Source organism: Odontesthes bonariensis, chromosome 22, assembly GCF_027942865.1.
Source record: "Odontesthes bonariensis isolate fOdoBon6 chromosome 22, fOdoBon6.hap1, whole genome shotgun sequence".
In the NCBI taxonomy this organism is placed as follows: Eukaryota; Metazoa; Chordata; class Actinopteri; order Atheriniformes; family Atherinopsidae; genus Odontesthes; species Odontesthes bonariensis.
In genome coordinates, this window is record NC_134527.1 from 3,997,425 (window position 1) to 4,021,412 (window position 23,988).

Below are 23,988 nucleotides of genomic sequence, written 5' to 3' on the forward strand. Positions count from 1 at the left end.
AACTAAATAATAAGTGAGCCAAATATACAAAATAACAAATAGCTCCTACACTATTGTTGGAGTTGGAGCTTGTTGATATTGAAATGCAAATAATTGACCAAATGTTGACCGGCACACAGTAAACTCTTTAAAAGATGGCGGTGTTGTTGTTCTGAGAGGAAGGAGCTAAACCGGAAAAGTGATTCCGGAAATTATGTTGTTAGCCGACCAATCACAACCCTTGCGGTCTCCGCGAGTCTCCGTCTCCTCGATGGATAGATAGAGAGCGTCTCCGTAGACGAAGGCTTTCTACAGCCACTGCAGCACAGCTCATTCACTTCATCGTACTCAAAGTCGTCGTCCACGTCGCCAAAATCTGATAAATATTCGGCCATGTTGCTCAAAACTAGCAGCAGCAAACTCCGTGTGAAGTTAGCCGACTGTCACAGAGCACGGAGTGAATGAGCTGTGCTGCAGCGGCGCACGTTGATGACATCATCCCAGTAGACGCGTGTGTAGAAAGCTTCCTATAAGCCCCCCTATAGCCCCTAATAACAACAACACGGCAGCTCTGAGCTAACAGTGCAATAGTACGCGTTCATTCATTGGTCTTAAAGTATTGGTGAAATAAAGACAGATAATGCCTTATTTAGAGGCTGTATCGTCTCTGCCCTGTTCTCTCCCGTTATATGGATATACGCCGATCTCCAGTGATCTAAATATCTTCCGAAGAACGCCGACTTTCACCAAACTGTTATCGGTGAGTAGATGAAGGTGTTTTATGTCAGAAATAAGGTCCAGGTTTTTAAAAATAAACAACTTCCCCTTTAAGAGAGAGAAGATTAAACTGTAGATTAAACTTCAAGTCAGGTCTAATATAAATTACACATTTTGTGCTCTTTTTAGTTGTTTGTGGGGAACAAAAGGAAAAAGGAAAACATATAAATCCAGTTCTGCCGAAATGGTCCTCTGAGGCTTGAAAACAGACATATTTCCTCCCCTGATGTTGAAAGGAGATTAGAAAAAACAAGGAAGGCATCAAATCATAAGAATCCTTCTGTCCTCACCCAGCTCCCACTCGTCAATGTGGAGAGAGAGAGCAGCGGGGAACTTTATAAAAGAAAATCTAAATGTCAAAATGCTTTCACCTCAAGGTGCCGACATCACGTCATTTAGTCTGTTTGGAACAAAGGTATAAAAAATAAATAAATCACTATCTGCCAAAGCAAACAAAGATGGAGAGCTCGTCCACTCAAGAACAACCAGCCCTCGAGTAAAAGACAGAATCAAATGGGTTGAAGAACGTTTAACCTTTTCATTGGGAACTTTCCCAGATTTTCTAACAGCAAATACACAAAGTCCATCACATGGAGAGCAGAATGAAGCAAAGAGCAAATGTATGAAAGAGCACAAGAAACAGACCACAGAAAAAGTGAAGATGGCGTTCCACAGAGAACTCCTGGCAGGGATTCATACGGCAGAGCTCATTATTTCGCAGTTTATTAATTCATGGTTGGTTTATCTAAAAATCTTCTCAGTTCTCTGCTTTCCTTGATGGTCACATGTGTCATCTTCTAGCAAGAATTCAATGTTTGTATTCACAAAGATGGCTAATTAGCACGAGCAACAGAAGCTCAGTGTCAGGGACCGTTGGCATTTGGTTATAAAATGCTTTGTTTGTTACGTTATAGTATGCTTATAGGGTGCCCTCTATAAGCCACAGCAGGAAGGATGGAGAAATATCGTCCGTACATCCAACAGCTGCCTCGGAGAAGAGGATGCCTCCGCTGTGTATGAATCAACATCAGCCTGCATCATTAAAACAGTAGGACAGTGCGAGGAGTTGCCCATCATGAGAAGCTGTAATCCTGGAATTTATGAGCGAGGATAAAAGTGGTAGCAGCGCGGGGAGAATTTACTGCTAAACTGATTTAACGTCCAGAACAACAGTCCTCGTTATTGATCCGTCAGTGCTTTCAGATCCATCTCCTCCAGTCGGGCCAAGATTTCCTGCTACTATCTTTCAATCTGTCCGTTTCTCAGCCACAGCCAAGGCCTATGTGTGTGGCATGGCAAAATTTTTACTGTTCTTGTCATTTATGTATAAGAATACAAGCAAGTTGGCTAATGCACTGGCAGGCATTAGCTTTCTGTATAAGTTTCAGCATCAGTGTATATGTCAGCTGAAACCTCACATGTGACGAGCTGGTACCACCAAAAGTGAAGCAGATACAGTCAAAGCAATTATTCAGCTCGACTCTGTCAGTGTTTGTGAATTTAACTCTGTTTTGGGTCTTATTTTGTTAACCAATAAGCACAACAAACTTTTGGTGGTTAAAGGGATAGTTCGCCTCTTTTGACATGACGCTGTATGACATCCCATATCAGCAACATCATTTATGAACATCTTCTTACCCCCTGCTGCGTCCTGTGAGCAGAGTTCCAGCCTCGTTTTGGCGTTGACGAAAGTAGTTCCGGCTAGTTGGCTGGGGTTTAAAAAATAAAGCGTTTTGCTTTTCAAAACAATATGCGTTCAAAAGAGTAATACATTTGCATCACAAAATCGTTCTCCAGGAAAAAGTCAGACCTCACAATCTCTTGGCACTATTTTCTCTCCCTTCGTATTTGTTAAACTTTCTGAAAAAAAAAAAAAACAGCAAATAAACAGCTTTATATCAAAACGCCTTTGCACTACGCAGCTGAGATATACAACCGAAGTACTTTGGTGAGCTCAACTACTGAACTGAGAAAGCAACGAATCAGCTGAGGAAGTGATTCCATTCAGTATGTTCACTCAAATGATTCGTTCATTCAAACGAATCGTTCGCCAACGACATAACACTATTTTTAGTTGCGATTCTCTTGTTCACGGTGTTAAATCCAAAATCCTGCTGTTTTCTTTGGTTTCACGAACATTTAGCCTGTTTACCGCTGCTTCTTTCTGTTACACTTTAAAAAGTTAACTTAAAGGTGCCATTGGTAGAAAAAAAAAAAACAGTAGCTATACGGCTTTATATCAAAACGCCTTTGCACTATGCAGCTGAGATATACAACCGAAGTACTTTAGGAACAAACTGGATTATTCTGTAATACCACTTTGTAATCGCCAGACGGAATGCGAGTCATCGTAGTTCTCCGGTATGCCCTGGAGCCAACAGAAGAAGAAGAAAAGGAAGCAGTAGCATTCAAAAAACCAGAGCGCTGAAATGAGTAGAAGGTCGTGAAAAGCGCACCAATTCAAAGCAATGGTGGAAGCTCCAGGCAAGCAAACATTAAAGGGATGGTTCGGAGTAGATTCACCCTGGGGTCATTTGAACCGTGACATCCAGCCAAGTAGCCCACCCGAAGTTTTTCCGATATTGGCTGAACATCAGCCGAGTTACTGAGTTATCCCGAATAGCTTCGTACAAGCGCTAATGGACCCTGGCAGTATCTCCAAAATTACCACACTAAAATCACATGCCATGACACCAAACTTCTACAGTAGTACAAATATGGTCTGTACTCACAAAACGATGCATTTGGAAGTTTGTACATAGTCCAGGAGTTTATTATTATCAACACAAGCCTGATAGCTTCTCTGCTGCTAAAGCTGCGTCAACGTCACTTCCTTGATCTGGGAGCTTCAAAGTAAGATGAGGGTTGATCTACTACTGTAGACAACAAAGTATATGCTATATTCTACATGATTTTTTTATGAATTTTTATGTTGTAGAGTTGTGAATTTATTTTATCAATGGAGAAATTGAGCAGCCATGCTTTGTTGTCTACAGTAGTAGATCAACCCTCATCTTACTTTGAAGCTCCCAGCTCCCAGAAGTGATGTCACGGTTCAAAGGACCCTAGGGTGAATCTACTCCGAACCATCACTTTAACTTGGTCCCACACCCCTTCCACAAAGAAACCACGTTCACCAGCAAATTAATAAAATGACAATAAAAGAAGACTAAATATTGTTTTTTATTTTGCTGCAGATAGATTTGGGCACTTAGGGACTGAAATCCAACAAAGACCTCGCAACTTTTCTCCTATTGTATTGCAGCTTATCGTTAGCTTGGCCGTTAGCTGTAATTTTGTGTCCTCATATGTAAGTCGCTTCGGATAAAAGCGTCTGCCAAACCCATAAACAGAAACAACCTTACGGCTGAGAGTAATCATCATTGTTTCAGCGGTGTTGTGTGAACTCCTTCCTCCTTCACTTTTGGGAAACAACATCATTAATTGTGACTCCAAGGGGAAACTTCCCAGAGATCTGAAGCATTTGAAACCAAAACCAAAGGTCTCTGCCAACGACAGCTTTGTCAGAAAACACGTAGATATGGATCGTCACTTCATGACGAATTTGGATAAGCCAACATTTCGCATGTGTGTCTGTTTGTCATCATTAGTTTGTGAAACAGTTTCTCTGGCTCGGTCCCTTTCCCGTTTACCCAGCTGTAAATTATCCGGACTGACTGGCTGAGCTGAGCGAGACACTTGAAATCAAGTTGTTAACCTCAATGTGTCACAGCATCTTTATCCTGGAACCAAACGACAACTACAAACAGCACAAAGAGCTTCAAACAATACACAGTGCTGGATTAGTTACTGGCACGCTCGCCACTAATTTACATCATCGGCCAACTTATCGGTATTTGTCCACTTGCGAAAGCTAATTTGTGCTTTAAAATGATCGCTTTACAGTCACGTGAAAAATAAAGTACACCCTCTGACAATTTTAAAGATTTTTCAGGACATAATTAAATAAAAAAAAGTGGAGACATTTTTAAATCCAAACATTTCTTTTCTCATGTGTCTATGCATGAAATCTGCACGATATCTTTGAACTTATCTGGACTGTTGCTTGTTTTTAAATTCATTTAAATTAATTCATTTCTTTCTCTTTATATTATTTAATGTATTTTTAATGCTTCTTCCACTCCCTGCTGCAATGCTTTTATTTTATGTAAAGCACTTTAATTGTTTTGGACATGAAATGTGCTATATAAATAAATTTGATTTGATTTGATTTTGACGCGTCTACATTTTGAAAGCTTTTGGATTTATGAGATGTAAGCATACGTGACAGCCAAAATACCGTCCGCGAGAGACTGAACGCTGAAATGAAACTAGTTTCTCCCAGCTTCTTTTGGCCAGCGAGCTCGGTATGATACGTGGGTTCTTTGGCTCCAGAGAGCCACTGAGCTTCCACATCAATTCTGCCAGGAAACTTCTGCATGACTAAAAACTTAATCCTCCCGACAGTCTCCCCTCTCAGAAACCCACGTGCGACTCGGAGAGGAGCGCTAAAGCAGTCAGTCCCGCTCTATCAAGTGGAAATCTTATCTTTGCATTAATCATCTTCTGGAGGCCGAATCCTGCTGTTCGTGGTCAATACGCTGCGGGTGGCTGGCAGGAGAAGGAGAGAGAGAGGCGGCGGCGAGAGGCGGAGAGCCAGAAGAAAAGGGCACACTGGTTAGGGAGGCCGTCCTCGAGCAAAAAGGTCACAAAGAATCATCACAGCAAAACACCTAATGTGAGTTCTGCAAGTCTCCCCGGATAAACCTCAAAGCTTTGCCATGGCAACTGCAGATCCGCCTCATGAAATGCCAGAGAGGGTCTGTGCAGACTTTGATTCCAGATTATTACCTCAGTCGGGCTGGCGTCCTTCAGGAGTCTGCGGACAAACGGCGATCGGGTGTCCTTATTATGCGAGTTATTTTAACAAATCTCTGTGTTTAAAAACAAAGTTATGAAACAAATTGCACACATGAAGGACTAAACACGCACACACTATCTCATCCTTTAAATCTGTCAACTCAAACTCAAGAGTGCAATGTTTACACTTATTTCAAATATGGACAAATAACAGCTGCTAAACACATTGTTTACACCCACTGTTCCCACTATCAGAGGGCTATCTGCACTGTTCCCTTCCCTGTATTTATTGTTTTTTTTGCTCTGTTATATTGTAATTTTTTTCTGCGGATTTATTGTATCGTCTTGCGTTATTGCACATACTACTGTACACGTGCACTTTATGTTGTGTTGTGTAGTTACTGTTCTGTGTAGCACCGTGGTCCTGGAGGAACGTTTTATGTGGTTAAAATGACAATAAAACCACTTGACTTGACTTCACCCTGGCCTCACCAGCATTAGCTGCTTTAATGTAATGAAAAAGGAAACGTGAAAGGACGGAACTACGCCGCGCCGAGCAGTCAGAGTCGGCATCATTTTTGTGTAAAAGGATGTTCAGAGAACTCTGAACTCTGTTGGGAGTCCTACATTTGGACTTAATCTTTTCTGCTTCTGTTCGTGACCAACAGGTTAGACGATAAAAGTGGAGCAATTTTCATCTGAATGAAAAAGCAAACGCTCTCTAAAGGGGCCCGTGTTGCGTTCACATGTTTGTTTTTTTTGGTAAATAAAGGTTCTAAAGGGCGCTCGGGAGCACTTCCTGCCAATGTTCCATCAGAAGATAAGATATCTGGCATGGCGCCACTTTTTTATGCTCCACCAGCTCCCCCCCCCTTTGCTTCACCTTTTCATTTCCTCCGTCTACCACTTGTTTGATATATTTGCACCTCAGCGACTTGCCCTCATGTTGTTAATGGAGCTTTTCAGCTTTTCGTTTCAGTCTGAACTTTTAAAGCAGGGCTCAGGGAGACGGTTATTATATGTGTGACAGACTGTGGGTCATTTTCACTTCAACAGAACCACTCGAACTTTGCATCCATCAATTATTCATCTCATTACCATCGGCAGGTGTCATAATGTATCTACACTGTGTTATAAGGTAAGAAGTGTTCTGTAGGAACCTTCCTGGCGTCTGATGTGTCCGTCCAGAGGTTTCTTTAAAGGGACAGTTCGCCTCTTTTGACATGAAGCTGTGTAACATCCCATATCAGCAACATCATTTATGAACATCTTCTTACCCCCTGCTGCGTCCTGTGAGCAGAGTTCCAGCCTCGTTTTGGCGTTGATGAAAGTAGTTCCGGCTAGTTGGCTGGGGTTTAAAAAATAAAGCGTTTTGCTTCTCAAAACAATATGCGTTCAAAAGAGTAATACATTTGCATCACAAAATCGTTCTCCAGGAAAAAGTCAGACCTCACAATGGCTTGGCCCTATTTTCTCTCCCTTCGTATCACTGCCTGCTGTGTAGACCGTGCAGACCGAAGTGCAGATCGAGCAGCAAACACCGTAACAGGCGCAGCTGTCGGCAGCAGGCAGTGATACGAAGGGAGAGAAAATAGGGCCAAGCCATTGTGAGGTCTGACTTTTTCCTGGAGAACCATTTTGTGATGCAAATGTATTACTCTGTTGAACGCATATTGTTTTGAGAAGCAAAACGCTTTATTTTTTTAAACCCCAGCCAACTGAACGGAACTACTTTCGTCAACACCAAAACGAGGCTGGAACTCTGCTCACAGGACGCAGCAGGGGGTAAGAAGATGTTCATAAATGATGTTGCTAATATGGGATGTCATACAGCTTCATGTCAAAAGAGGCAAACTGTCCCTTTAACTCATCAAGTTTGTCACTTCTGACACATTTTAAGACTCATTCTTCGTTATAATTCTACACATTTAAGCTAAATTGCTCTTAAGTTGTAAAAGAAAGAAATGTTTCATGAGTTCACCGGGTGAAGTAAAGATGGAAATGATTTAGGACATACGGGACTGAGGGGTGGAGCAGGTTTATCCTGTTTTCAACATTTCTGAAGCATTTACAGAATTCCACCAGCTCTCATTTCTGCTCATTCCACCTATTCAGGATCCTTTGTCAGCTCAGCTGAATGTCTGAGTTTCAGGAAAACGTTCACAACAGTCAGTCTTAGAACAATACTCAGCTGCATCATAAACAGGTTTTTCAGGTTTGGGAATTCAAACCAGAAAGGGAAAAAAATCCCTCGTCTGTCCCCGACTTCAGCGTACAACACTTCCTCCTTTCTTACGAGCGCCTTAGGCTCTGCTGTGGGGAGCGCTTTGGGTGGCAGCTCAGAGCAGAGATGCCATCTGTGATAAGGTAAATGTAATCTGTTTACCGGTGAAAAATCACACCGGACTGATAAAAACAACGATGCTCGCAGCAGCTTCTTTACCAAAGCTGTAGAGGCTCAGTCCTCTAATTAACTCGGCTTCCTTCAGCTCCGCTCACCAGCTCATTAACGAACAAGTCAACGCTCTGCGATGGGCCAAAGAAACGTGCTAATTACTGCCGCGGCGCCAAGGGAACCATCCGATCGCACGTCTCCAGAACATTAGCTGTCAGGAAGGGAAACGGCTGCCAGTGACCACAGTACAGTGGGGCGGCTGCAGGTTTGTTCCAGCAGAGTCCTGCTTGAGGAAAAGACGAGTGATGGTGCGGAGCAGGAAGCAGCGCCATGCAGCTCCACTTCTACTGGAAACCGAAGTCAACTGTCACATTGGAGTTAGCTACAGCAGCTAAGGTGACATGCTGACCCTCCAACATCCCACCAGTCCGACAGGGGCCTCAAAAACATGGGCTGTGTTCGAAAACCGCATACCGATATTTTTATTCTTATTTTATTTTTTTCCCCTATCTTATTCTTATTAATCTTTATTTTCCTGTAAATAAGAGCACTGCAACAAAAGAATTTCCCGCAAGGGATTAATAAAGTTATTCTGATTCTGATTCTCCTACTACTCCTACTAACTTTTTGAGTTAGTATGTGAGTTTGAGTAAGCGAGAAGTTCCCGGATGCATACTAGATTCTCCTAAATGTAGGGTATGCATCATGAGTTACTACTCATACTCAAACTACCCAAGATGCAACGTAACGTGACGTCGCCGATCGTCATTTCCTGTCAAAACGGCAGTTTTAAGCTAGCTACAACGAGGGTAGGTTCACTTCCTGTTTTCAAAACAAAAGCACCAATTGTATCGTAATGGCTTTCCCTATGATAAAAGGCAACGGGTATTTTATTTTGTGAAAATAACAGGAAGTGCGTTGCTAACTACCGACTGAGACTTACTTGGGACTTGAAAGCTAAGACTTGAGACTTGAAAGCTAAGACTTGAGACTTGAAAGCTAAGACTTGAGACTTATTTGGGACTTGAAAGCTAAGACTTGAGACTTATTTGGGACTTGAAAGCTAAGACTTGAGACTTACTTGAGACTTGAAAGCTAAGACTTGAGACCTACTTGGGACTTGAAAGCTAAGACTTGAGACTTACTTGGGACTTGAAAGCTAAGACTTGAGACTTACTTGAGACTTGAAAGCTAAGACTTGAGACTTACTTGAGACTTGAAAGCTAAGATTTGGGACTTACTTGAGACTTGAAAGCTAAGACTTGAGACTTACTTGAGACTTGAAAGCTAAGACTTGAGACTTACTTGAGACTTGAAAGCTAAGACTTGAGACTTACTTGAGACTTGAAAGCTAAGACTTGAGACTTACTTGAGACTTGAAAGCTAAGACTTGAGACTTACTTGAGACTTGAAAGCTAAGACTTGGGACTTACTTGAGACTTGAAAGCTAAGACTTGAGACTTACTTGAGACTTGAAAGCTAAGACTTGAGACTTACTTGAGACTTGAAAGCTAAGACTTGGGACTTACTTGAGACTTGAAAGCTAAGACTTGAGACTTACTTGAGACTTGAAAGCTAAGACTTGGGACTTACTTGAGACTTGAAAGCTAAGACTTGAGACTTACTTGAGACTTGAAAGATAAGACTTGAGATTTACTTGAGACTTGAAAGCTAAGACTTGAGACTTACTTGAGACTTGAAAGCTAAGACTTGAGACTTGAAAGCTAAGACTTGAGACTTACTTGGGACTTGAAAGCTAAAACTTGAGACTTACTTGGGACTTGAAAGCTAAGACTTGGGACTTACTTGGGACTTGAAAGCTAAGACTTGAGACTTACTTGAGACTTGAAAGCTAAGACTTGAGACTTACTTGAGACTTGAATGCTAAGACTTGAGACTTACTTGAGACTTGAAAGCTATGACTTGGGACTTACTTGAGACTTGAAAGCTATGACTTGGGACTTACTTGAGACTTGAAAGCTATGACTTGGGACTTACTTGAGACTTGAAAGCTAAGACTTGAGACTTACTTGAGACTTGAAAGCTAAGACTTGGGACTTACTTGAGACTTGAAAGCTAAGACTTGAGACTTACTTGAGACTTGAAAGCTATGACTTGGGACTTACTTGGGACTTGAAAGCTAAGACTTGAGACTTGAAAGCTAAGACTTGAGACTTACTTGAGACTTGAAAGCTAAGACTTGAGACTTACTTGAGACTTGAAAGCTGAGACTTGAAAGCTAAGACTTGAGACTTACTTGAGACTTGAAAGCTAAGACTTGAGACTTACTTGAGACTTGAAAGCTAAGACTTGAGACTTACTTGAGACTTGAAAGCTAAGACTTGAGACTTACTTGAGACTTGAAAGCTAAGACTTGAGACTTACTTGAGACTTGAAAGCTAAGACTTGAGACTTACTTGGGACTTGAAAGCTAAAACTTGAGACTTACTTGGGACTTGAAAGCTAAGACTTGGGACTTACTTGGGACTTGAAAGCTAAGACTTGAGACTTACTTGAGACTTGAAAGCTAAGACTTGAGACTTACTTGAGACTTGAAAGCTAAGACTTGAGACTTACTTGAGACTTGAAAGCTAAGACTTGAGAATTACTTGAGACTTGAAAGCTAAGACTTGGGACTTACTTGAGACTTGAAAGCTAAGACTTGAGACTTACTTGAGACTTGAAAGCTATGACTTGGGACTTACTTGGGACTTGAAAGCTAAGACTTGAGACTTGAAAGCTAAGACTTGAGACTTACTTGAGACTTGAAAGCTAAGACTTGAGACTTACTTGAGACTTGAAAGCTAAGACTTGAGAATTACTTGAGACTTGAAAGCTAAGACTTGGGACTTACTTGAGACTTGAAAGCTAAGACTTGAGACTTACTTGAGACTTGAAAGCTAAGACTTGAGACTTACTTGAGACTTGAAAGCTAAGACTTGGGACTTACTTGGGACTTGAAAGCTAAGACTTGAGACTTACTTGAGACTTGAAAGCTAAGACTTGAGACTTACTTGAGACTTGAAAGCTAAGACTTGAGACTTACTTGAGACTTGAATGCTAAGACTTGGGACTTACTTGAGACTTGAAAGCTATGACTTGGGACTTACTTGGGACTTGAAAGCTAAGACTTGGGACTTGAAAGCTAAGACTTGAGACTTGAACATGTGTGACTTGGTCCCATCCCATCATGCGTAAAACACCAATTCTGACCACTTCATGCTGTTTAGTTGCTTTTTTTTGGTCTGTTTCTTTTTATCAAATCAAATTCATTTGTAGCACATTTCATGTACAAAACAATTCAAAGTGCTTCACATAAAATAAAAGCATTGCAGCAGGGAGTGTGAGAAGAATTAAAAATACATAAAAGAATATAAAGAGAAACAAATTAAATCATTTAAATGCATTTAAAAACAAGCAAGTGAGAGAAAATGATTTTTAAATAGTGTTTAAATGCTGCGCTCGCTTTAAGTTACATTTGATCGGGTTTTTGTGTCGACATCCGAAGAAATACAATCAGTTTAACAAGGAGTTGCATCTGTTGCAGGAGGCCGAATGTGACCAGAGCCTGCTCCCTCGCTCTGGAAAGTGCTTCAAGGTGACTTTTTATTGTAAATTGGAGTTTTATTCATAAACTGCGCAGAATTGTATTCAAATCAAATCAAAATTTCCTTCTTTCTGCTGTTTATGAACAAACCGGAAACACTAAACCGGGTTGGATGAAAGCACACTTGTGGACCAGAGAGGCCACAGCGAGCCTCCACCCGACGCTCGTGTGAATGTTTCCGTGTCCTGATGAGTCCTGTGTGACATGCAGCAGCACCACCCCGACATTATATACAGAAATCTAATGAAGAGAAACAAGCAAACGTGCTGCAACTCTGCTTTCCAACGAGTAAACATCATTTCCTGCCACACAGTCGTGGTGAAATGGGCTTTCGGGACCTTTAAACATCAGTTTCTTCTTCACACCAAACTGCGACGACCTTTTGTTGAGGAGTTCAGACACTCGGAGTCGAGCTAAACTCACGCCTCGACTTCTTTAAGGGACAGTTCGCCTCTTCTGACATGAAGCTGTATGACATCCCATATCAGTAACATCATTTATGAACATCTTCTTACCCCCTGCTGCGTCCTGTGAGCAGAGTTCCAGCCTCGTTTTGGTGTTGACGAAAGTAGTTCCGGCTAGTTGGCTGGGGTTTAAAAAATAAAGCGTTTTGCTTCTCAAAACAATATGCGTTCAACAGAGTAATACATTTGCATCACAAAATGGTTCTCCAGGAAAAAGTCAGACCTCACAATCGCTTGGCCCTATTTTCTCTCTTCCTTCATATCACTACGGGCTGTGTAAACTGTGCAGACCGAGCAGTAAACACCGTAACAGGCGCGGCTATCGCTAGGTAGCTGTACGCATTGATATCAAGGGAGAGAAAATAGGGCCAAGCGATTGTGAGGTCTGACTTTTTCCTGGAGAACCATTTTGTGATGCAAATGTATTACTCTGTTGAACGCATATTGTTTTGAGAAGCAAAACGCTTTATTTTTTAAACCCCAGCCAACTAGCCGGACTACCTTCATCAGCACCAAAACGAGGCTGGAACTCTGCTCACAGGACGCAGCAGGGGGTAAGAAGATGTTCATAAATGATGTTGCTGATATGGGATGTCATACAGCTTCATGTCAAAAGAGGCGAACTATCCCTTTAATTTATGCCCATATGGTGGAGATGCTCCAGGTCTCTTTCTCTCCAGGCATCTAGCCAGGAAACAATGCATATGGAATGTATTTTCCTCCGAATCTCCTTATTTGACTATATGTTATCTCTGGTTGGGACACATGCACTCAGCGGCCTCAGAGATACCTCACACGTTTAATTTAACTTTCAACCCAGTTATCTCGGGGTCTTAATCCGATCCGATCCAATTTCTTAGTCAGATTAAGGTGTCAACATGCACTTAATAACTCAGTCTGATTGTAATTTAGCCAATAATCCGATCCTTTCAGTGCCATGTGACCCCACTGAGTGAGACCAGCTTTCACAAAAAGATCCAAAGAGTCGAGTAACTCCATAACGACAATAAAAAAAATCCACCAATGAGCTTTATTTTCTGTGTTCTGCTCAGCCTCAGTGGTCACGATATTCCCTTGATATCCCTCCGCCCACCGCTTGTTAATCATTAACCGATTTATTAGTCGATAGAGTCCTCGATTCTCTAAACAATCGTTTGTTTACTTGTTTTTGTTTTGTTTTTTTGGCACCGCTGCAGTAAAGTTAGAGGAACTCCAACCTTAAAACATCTCTGCTGTACCTGTAGCTCCAGAGAAAAAAAAGTAGACTTTTTTCTTAATTATTTCAGCCTCCCACACTCCAAACCAGCAGTTCACGCACGTGCATACACACCCACACACACACATACAGACTCACAACTACAGCCAAGGTCCGAACACGCACGCATGCACACGCACGGCAGGCAGCGCTTTGCATGTGCTGATAAACGGCTGGGAGCCTGGAGGCTGCAGGAGGCTGCAGGAGGCTGCAGACACTTTTCTCCGGCCGCCTCCTGCAGCCCTGCGCCGGGGCTATGACTCATACCGCCCGCCTGCCGCCGGTGCAGTTTCCCCCCTCTGTGTTGCTCACCTCTCTGTAACGTGACGGAAACTAACTCAGATGCTCTCAGGTGTCTGCTGCTGCTGCTGCTGCCCGGACGGTTGGTCTCCTCCTCCTCCTCCGAGGCGACGCATCGCTGCCGCGGTCCTGGTCCGTGAGAGAATCCGCGCGGAGATCACCGAGACCCGGGGCCGGAGTTCTGCTGGGACCGCGGAGGGTTCCGGTTCGGCTGCGGTGCTGCGAGGACGGCAGAGGAAGCAGCTGAGAGAGTCCGCCGCGTCTGATGGGTGATGAGGCTCCGCTGAGTCCGCCTCCTGAAGGGGGGGGGGGGGCGAGCCGCCTTCAGGGAGTCCAAGGAGAGTCGGAGATTTCAGGAGCACAATGGAAGGTGAGCGCAAATTTATTTTTATTTTTTATTCAAACATGTCACATAGACAAAACAAGGACATACTCAGAAGTAAACTTTTTTTTTTTTTAAGTATTTTTTTTTATTCAAGAAAGCACAAAATAAGATTAATTTAAATACAATATCTTGAATTTTTTATTTATTTTATTTAATTTTTTTAAACAAACAGAACCCACCCACCCACAACACCCATATACTGCTGTAAAGGAAAAAAAAACATATAAGCATAGATAGCAAAGTAAAATAAATGAACAATGCAATAAATTAAATAAATAAATAAAGGGAAAAACAGTAATAATGATAGTAGTAATGCTAGTAACAATTAAAGTGTCCATACAGTGATGAGAAAATTGAGAAAAATAAATAAATAAATAAACAATAATAATAATAAAAACTTTTTTTTTTAAACTTTACATATTCACACCTCCACATATAGAAATAAAATTGAAAGATCTTAAATGCACAAGATAAAAAAAGGGGATAATAAATAATAATAATAAAAATAAATAAATAAATAAAAACTAATAATAAAAAACTTCTAAACAGTTACAAGAGGTTAGGACAGGTTAAGATTTTCTATGAGTGTGTATAATTTATTTGCATGGGGATTATTTATGTGTTTCAGACATTTTTGTAACGAGGATATATTATTTTTTAATGCAAGCCATGAAGGTGGGGATTTGGCATATCGACACTTGTGAATATAAAATTTAGTGATGATGATGAGGTTATTTATCAAGAACTCTGTTTTTTTTTATCTTTGAGGATTACGCCTGGTGAGCGCAAAGTTGTCCAAAAACTATGGAAGTTTTTTTCTGTGCCATCAGAGTTTGAATACGAATTTCTAATATTGAATTTTTACAGCATCAAAATCAGACTCTGAATTTGAAAAACCAACAGTGTAAAAAAAAAAAAATTAGTGGAAAAAGAACCAGACTCAACAGCTGGGTAAAAACAGGGAGAAGCAATCGATCCCCGTCTCAATTCATCAGATCAGCTCAATAGATATTAGTAATATCTGTTACTCAATTTTACTAACACAAACAGCAAATAAAGTAAACTCACTCACCGAAGCACCATCACCTGTTGGTGGACATGGCTGATCTGTAACTTGATTGGCTGCTGTTGGATGAATTGAGACAGGGATCGATTGCTTCTCCCTGTTTTTACCCGGATGTTGAGTCTGGTTCCTTTTCCACTGAATTTCCACACCTATTTTCAGCTGCGTTTGGATAAAGCTCCAAATCTGAAGCTTGAGTTTCAAAACTTAATCACATTTTAACTCCTGATTCTATCTATTGTTCTTATTTCTTTCTTTTTTTGTTTAAAATTTAAATCGTGCTTTTTATTTCTGCTCTTTTAATGTATCTGTAAAGCACTTTGAATCGCCTTGTAGTTGAATTGTGCTGTACAAATAAACTTGCCTTACAGTGAACTGTATCATGTGTAGGGATTGTGCAGAGTTGTCCTTTATATTTAGATGTGCAACTTTTTATGTATTTTTTTTATCTATTGCTTTCTTTCTTTGCTTGTTTCTTTCGTTCTTAATCTATTCATTTATTATTTTATCAGAATCAGCTGTTGAGGCTCCAGATCTTCTTTATCAGTCTCCTCGTCTTCTTTGAGTCTCTGGCCAGAAACCAGGAACGAATTCGGTTTAATTTGTTTGTTCATGCATCCATAACATCCCAAAGACATTGAGCATAGTTTACTCTAAGTAAACTTTACTCTAAATCCAGGTTAAAAACATTTCTCATCCAGTGTGCTTATGGTTGAGTTTATATCTTTCTTTTTCCCCTCTTCTTTGATTGCTTTTAACTGTGTTTTAATTTTTATTCTATCTTTTTATTCTCTTTAAATTGCTTGTTTTTATGCTGCTTTATGCTGTTCTTTTAAATGCCTTGTCTTTATGTAAAGGCAAGGCAAGGCAAGGCAATTTTATTTATAGAGCACAATTCGTACACAAGGCAATTCAAAGTACTTCACAGCTAAACAAAATCACAAGAAGGCAATAAAATCTTTAAAAGAAATAATAATAAAAAAAATAAAAATAAAAATTAATAAATAAATAAATAAATTAAATTAAATTAAATTGAAAAAAAAATTAAATAATTAAAATAATAATAAAAAAATTTAAAATTTAAAAACCAAACCTGCACATCGAGTTGCCTGTGGTATGAAATGCACTATATAAATAAAGATGCCTTGCCTAAAGTAAACTAAAGTTCACATATTTACTCCCATTCTATCCGTGTATAAGGTACAGTACAGTGTTCCCTTATATTCATTTTAGGTCCACAGTCTATTTCTTCCTCATAAAGATGATATTTACTTATATCTAGCTCTGGATAACCAATAACAAACAGGTTTTTGCTGTTTTGGTTTGATGTCCGGCTGAATTTGGCAACTTTGTCCGACTTTGAGCAATTCTGAAAATTCTGAAAATTCACTTTTTTTCCCCCAAAATGCCATGCAACTTCACACAGGATCTGTAGATGCTGAGGATTCCGGCTGCATGTGAACCTTAAAAGACCCGCATCATCCGGGTCCTAAGGCCCGCCGGTTTACTCTTCATTCACTTTACCGGCACGTTCAACAGGTGGAAGCAGGGCCGGCCCAAGCCTTAATGGGGCTTTAAGCAGAATTTAATTTGGGGCCCCCCTACCATCACCTCAGCTCCAGATGCCTCATTATTCCACAGGCTACACTGTTATTTGTGTAACGGACCCACAATCATTAGCATTATTTGTAATCATCTTACACTATACAGGTGTCATTCTTGTTTTTAACCTTAAAGGGATAGCAAACTCATAAATATGGTTTAATTAACTTCTACATAAAGAGTTATGTATAAGTGTGGCTCATTAATTTAACTATTTGAAAGTAACATCAGCAGGCTGGAGACTGCATTTATAGTAAACACGTTAAATAGTTTAATTTCTTTCAGATGTGCAATGGTGTGCAAAATGTTCAAAATCCAAATACAAAATAGAATCAAATGACATTCACATTATCTTACAGAAAAATAAAGTTGTGATCAAAATTGAATACTTAAATAATAAATACAATACTTCAATAATTTTGCCCAACGGTGGCAGCAGCCAACAGGAGGCATAAATTAACCTAGTATTAGTATTTTGTCTAAATTAAAAAGAAAATTTCTGGTGTAATACAATTTCGTTTAAATTATTCAATGTTATTTTAATTTCATGTATATATTTACTTTTTTTTATCACAACGTCTCGGTGCTCTCTGGGGCCCCCTGGTGGCGTGGGGGCCCTAAGCGACCGCGTAGTTGGCATATGCCTTGGGCCGGCTCTGATCTGATGTCTCCACGAATGTTTTAATAAAGAGTTAAATGACATAAAGATGTTTCAAATGCAACAGCAGATGAGTCACAGCTGGCAGTGAAGCAGCCAGAACATTTTTAACTGAGAACAGGAGGCCTGAGAGGAACCCGTTTTACATAAAAACAACGTACGGCAACAATAAAAGATCAAATGAAACGAGACAACATGAGCAACATCATCCAAATTAAATCTCTAGAGACCCCCAAGCTTGAAAACAGGTTGCTAGGAAACGTGTTCATTTCCTGACCCTGCTTGATGGTAATAAACACAACAATAAGAAATCAGTTTTGGATCTGTTTTAACAGAAAACATTTAGCAAAAACACCCCAACTGGGGACATAAGGAGCGTTTAGAAAGAGTGAAAAACAACTTAAATTCTTCTTTAAGGCAAGACACTACAGGTGAAAAGGATTAAATGTATTACAAGTTTTAGAAATGTGTATGTTTAATTATGCAAATTAGGCATTATCTCATTAAATATTCGCACATTTGCATATATTTCTGGAAGATGGATCTGTAATCAGCTTGTGTTTTCGTATCACTGCCTGCTGTGCAGACTGAGCAGCAAACAGCGTAACAGGCGCGGCTGTCGGCAGCAGGCAGTGATACGAAGGGGGAGAAAATAGGGCCAAGAGATTGTGAGGTCTGACTTTTTCCTGGAGAACGACTTTGTGATGCAAATGTATTACTCTGTTGAACGCATATTGTTCTGAGAAGCAAGACGCTTTATTTTTTAAACCCCAGCCAACTAGCCGGAACTACTTTCGTCAACGCCAAAACGAGGCTGGAACTCTGCTCACAGGACGCAGCAGGGGGTAAGAAGATGTTCATAAATGATGTTGCTGATATGGGATGTTATACAGCTTCATGTCAAAAGAGGCGAACTGTCCCTTTAAGAGAGCTGTACATTAACAAATGCCCAGAAATCTCAATGAAATGAGGCAAAATAGTAAAGGGGAACAGGTAAAAATTCCTCTATAGACTGATTCATTTATTATTATTATTATTATTATTATTAGTTAGTAGTAGTATTTTTTATTAGAATTGGTATTATTATTGTTGTTGTTAATATACAATCATTGTAAATATTTATAATTTTTTGACTAATTTGAATTTCCCCCATTGGGGGATGAATAAAGTATTTTTCTATTCTATTCAGACTATAATTACTTCAACCCTTCAGCTAAATGTGGTTCTGCTGAATCATGGCGTGTGCTTAGTTCTTCACTGCTTCTGCATTTAGTCTCAGGTTTTGTTTAATCAGTCATGGCGTAATCACCATTTAGTGATGTTTGAGCTCTGTTATCTGACAACTGCTTTACTTATTTAGCCTTTTTTTTTTTTAGACAAAAACATTATTTATCATCTTCTGAAAATATTTACTTAACCGACACAAGAATTGAGTCCCAACAGTCCAGTGTTGCAGCTAATAAAGCTCACTTTCACAACTTTCACACTCACTTTCTCATTGGTTCCTGCAGCCGTCGCCATGGAAACCACGCACCACTACAAACATCTGCGGCGCCCTGTCAATTGATGTGTGTGTGTGTGTGTGTGTGTGTGTGTGTGAGCAGGATTCGCGCGGGATCAAACTTTAACCGCCGCGTAGTGTTGCCATGGAGACGTAAAAGTGGATTCAGCGTGTTATGTTTCTCCTTTTAATTAGTCGGGAAATATGAAGACGGTTAAATCAGAAAAAGAAGAGCTGCCCGTGTGGATGAAAGGAACGTAAAGACCCGGCTTTGCTTTCTTAACATGTACTCAAGACATTTAAAGACCTTTAAACCTTTAAGACCTTTAAATTCTGTCACCACTCTCTGAGAAAGGGACCAGCGTGATGCAGCCGAAGGAAGGCGGGAATCTACAGCCGAGGCTGCATCAGCTCTGCTCTGAGTCTTTATTCTTCTTCATTACACCAAACTCTGCATGTATTTTCCTCAGTTTTGTTTGTTTCTTGACAGTTTGTCCTCACACTTCCTGGCTTGTTTGTGTGCCACGCTTACTTTTTGCCGATACACTTACATCATTTTATGGGGAAAAAAAAGGACAGTGGCTGTGTTCAAAACCGCATACTACATACTGCATACTACATACTACATACTACATACTACATACTGCATACTGCATACTGCATACTACATACTACATACTACATACTGCATACTACATACTACATACTACATACTACATACTACATACTGCATACTGCATACTACATACTACATACTACATACTGCATACTGCATACTGCATACTACATACTACATACTACATACTACATACTGCATACTGCATACTACATACTACATACTTCCATACTGCATACTACATACTACATACTACATACTGCATACTACATACTACATACTACATACTACATACTGCATACTGCATACTGCATACTACATACTACATACTACATACTGCATACTGCATACTACATACTACATACTGCATACTTCCATACTGCATACTACATACTGCATACTACATACTACATACTACATACTACATACTACATACTGCATACTGCATACTGCATACTACATACTACATACTGCATACTTCCATACTGCATACTACATACTACATACTGCATACTGCATACTACATACTGCATACTACATACTACATACTGCATACTACATACTACATACTGCATACTTCCATACTGCATACTACATACTTGCATACTACATACTACATACTGCATACTACCATACTACATACTGCATACTTCCATACTGCATACTACATACTACATACTGCATACTGCATACTGCATACTACATACTGCATACTACATACTGCATACTGCATACTACATACTACATACTGCATACTTCCATACTGCATACTACATACTGCATACTACATACTACATACTGCATACGACATACTACATACTGCATACTACCATACTGCATACTGCATACTTCCATACTGCATACTGCATACTACATACTACATACTGCATACTACATACTACATACTGCATACTACATACTGCATACTACATACTGCATACTGCATACTGCATACTACATACTGCACACTTCCATACTGCATACTGCATACTACATACTACATACTGCATACTTCCATACTGCATACTACATACTGCATACTGCATACTACATACTGCATACGACATACTACATACTGCATACTACCATACTGCATACTGCATACTTCCATACTGCATACTACATACTACATACTGCATACTACATACTACATACTGCACACTTCCATACTGCATACTGCATACTTCCATACTGCATACTACATACTGCATACTACATACTACATACTGCATACTACATACTGCATACTGCATACTACATATTGCATACTGCATACTACATACTACATACTGCATACTTCCATACTGCATACTACATACTGCATACTACATACTACATACTGCATACGACATACTACATACTAAATACTGCATACTACATACTACATTCTGCATACTCATCGATCAGACAGTACGCAGAGCGTTTACCCACAATGCATTTCGCTCCTGCCCGAGCCGGCCTGGAGCTGATTTCCCTTAAGCTCTAAACTATGTAAACTTTAGCAACATTTGAAACATTTTCAGGTGAGAAAGTAGTCGTTTAGATCCCCAACGTGTTGAAAATCTGACAAAATACCGGCTATTTACAGTTTTGTTCCCACGAATTCGGCGCTAAAGCTAGCCGCAGTGAGCAACGCACTTCCTGTTATTTTCACAAAATAAAATACCCGTTGCCTTTTATCATAGGGAAAGCCATTACCATACAATTGGTGCTTTTGTTTTGAAAACAGGAAGTGAACCTACCCTCGTTGTAGCTAGCTTGAAACTGCCGTTTTGACAGGAAATGACGATCGGCGACGTCACGTTACGTTGCATCTTGGGTAGTTTGAGTATGAGTAGTAACCTCATGATGCATACCCAACATTTCAGAGAATCTAGTATGCATCCGGGAACTTCTCGCTTACTCAAACTCGCATACTAACTCAAAAAGTTAGTATGAGTAGTAGGAGAAGTATGCGGTTTCGAACACAGCCAGTGTGATTTGACATGAATCGTCGCTGATTGGCCTTTGAACCAGAAGGAAAACACCGCCAGACAAACATGTCACAAACGTGAGAGCTGTGCACTTTGTATAACATTTGTATGAACTAATTTATCACTGTTTTGTATAATGTGACCCCCTGGCATTGTATTGTATTATATTCATGTTCTGTGTTTTCACTAATTGTAACGTCTGGCTTTTCAATAAAGTTTGCTTTAAAAAAAAACATTAAAAATCACCTCACCCTAATGCAGATGCTGTTTTGATAGCTGATCTTTAGTTAGTTTTTTGATCAAATTCTGTTTTCTGAGGAAATGTCAACTACTGCTTTTAAGATAGAGGACGAGAGAAAAAAAGAAAATTAAACAAAGGAAGGTGGTGAAAAACACAGATGGATGCTCGACCGAACTGACTCCAAAAGTGGGGCCGAATATTTCCAGTTACAGCTTCGTAACGTGCAAATCATTCACTCCAAAAGCAGCAACAGCAGGCGAGCCTTCACAGGTGAGTCTATAAAGGGTTAAATGAACTCTGTGTTATCATTTCATATCATTAAAACCGGTTTTACCCGTCACACAGCTGAAACAACCCATGTTTCCTACTACAGAACAGCGTTTAACTCGGGCTTTGTTCATCGTTCATGAGGCGTGAAATTACAAGAATGTTTCCAGACAAGAACACGCAGCAGCATCGTCCGAAGTGGTGAAACTGAACCGAGTCGTGGAACAAAGCGTCATAAACACTGAGAGGACTGGCTGAACAAGCCCACTGAATTTTTCATTTCGACAGGGTTTGTTTCAATATGCAAAACAGTCTTACTCATCGTGTAGGCCCAGTTTTATGCACGCCCTTTATTCACTGTACAGCAGTGAGAAGAGAAGAAGAAAGCTCTGTTTTGGATGAGTTGATCTTCCCATTTTGACCCAGAGATGTGATGTCAGGACTGTGAGAAGCAGCTTGAGCCTTTTGGGAAAACCCAAGCTAATCAAAACATCTGCTCCCATCATGGTAAAGTGATCAGGACTCTGTCTGTATTCTCTAAGCCACGACGACCACTGAGGAGATCTTTTCTCAGCTGCTTTGCTCTATATAGAATTTAAGCTTCGACGGATATAAATCATATAAAACACTGATTTCCTTTGTAAACATTCACCATTTCCATGTCTCAATCGATCTGTGGACTCAACCAGCACCGATACCCACATCCTGGACCAAGATCTCACGGACAAAAGTCAGTGCGTCACCGTTACAAGACCAGAGGAAAATCACACTGAATCCAAACTTTAAACTGGCCTCATCTGAAGGGAACAAATAGGTAGAAATGATGACTGTTGAGTTTAGTCACATCAACGTAGAATAAAATACAGTTTACTACTAATTATGAAAAAAAATAATAATAATAATTTACCAAGCGATTCATATTTTTATTTATAACAGTGAGCTAAAACATATTTCAGGTACAGATATCAATACTAATTTACGCAGTATTTAGGGATGGCTTTCATCTGAGAGCCATATAAACCATTACAGCATTTCTAACAGTTAACAGTTTAAAACTGAACTGTTTCATTTTGACATTTTAAAAGACTCGAAAGAGTCTTCTCAACTCAACTCAACTTTATTTATAAAGCCCTTTAAAACAGCCGTGGCTGAAACAAAGGCATAAAACACAAGAACAATGTAAAAACAATGATAAACAATAACAATATTAAAACAATAACAGACACAGAGTCTCATGCTGGGTTAAAAGCCAGGGAATAAAAATCGTCTTTGTTTTTTAACCACTAACCTAAGTTTGAATTTGTACTCATTTATTATGTTTATTGTCATTAAAGCACAAATAAATAATTTTACTTTATGTAATTACACACTAAACGTGGCAGAGTTGAGCCCTCAAATCACCGATAACGCTTGAAAGGTGAGCGGAACTATAGAGCCGCTGCACAAAACCTATATATGATAGGAAAACATCAGTCAGGGAAATGTGAGTGTGGGGAAGATGAGACAATTGAACATGTTATTTTATATTGTAGGAATTATCAGGCTCAGAGAAATAATTTAATTAGAAATCTTAGTAGGATGAAAATGAAATTGGATATAGTAGATTTATTGCAAAAAGAATCAGGAAACAGAGGATATCAGGTTATTTTTTATTATTTAAAACAGTGTAGCTTGTATAATAGAATTTAGTATATATAAAGTATATAAATGAGAGTATATGAGTAGGGACTATGTGTATATATATATATATATATATATATATATATATATATATATATATATATATATATATATATATATATATATAGCTTGTATAATAGAATTTAGTATATATAAAGTATATAAATGAGAGCATATGAGTAGGGACTATGTGTATATATATATATATATATATATAAATATAAATATATGTACATATAATTGTCATGTGATCCACACTCCTTACCAGTTGGTGGCGGTAATGCAACATTACGGATACTAACCGCCAATGAATTACAAGAAGAAGAAGAGCCGCTGCACCAACACGGACGTATTTCTGCGTAGCA

General features: G+C 39.6%; 1 protein-coding gene across 1 annotated transcript in view; it reads right to left on the reverse strand.

Annotated features, from left to right (window-relative positions):
* The window catches only part of rab27b (RAB27B, member RAS oncogene family), an 82,057-nt gene extending 68,136 nt beyond the window's left edge, over nt 1-13,921 (reverse strand). The window contains exon 1 of the mRNA XM_075455211.1: nt 13,650-13,921. The gene's annotated coding sequence lies outside the window, so the exon portion shown is untranslated. The remainder of the gene's footprint in view (nt 1-13,649) is intronic.
* Between the last annotated feature and the right edge of the window lie 10,067 nt (nt 13,922-23,988).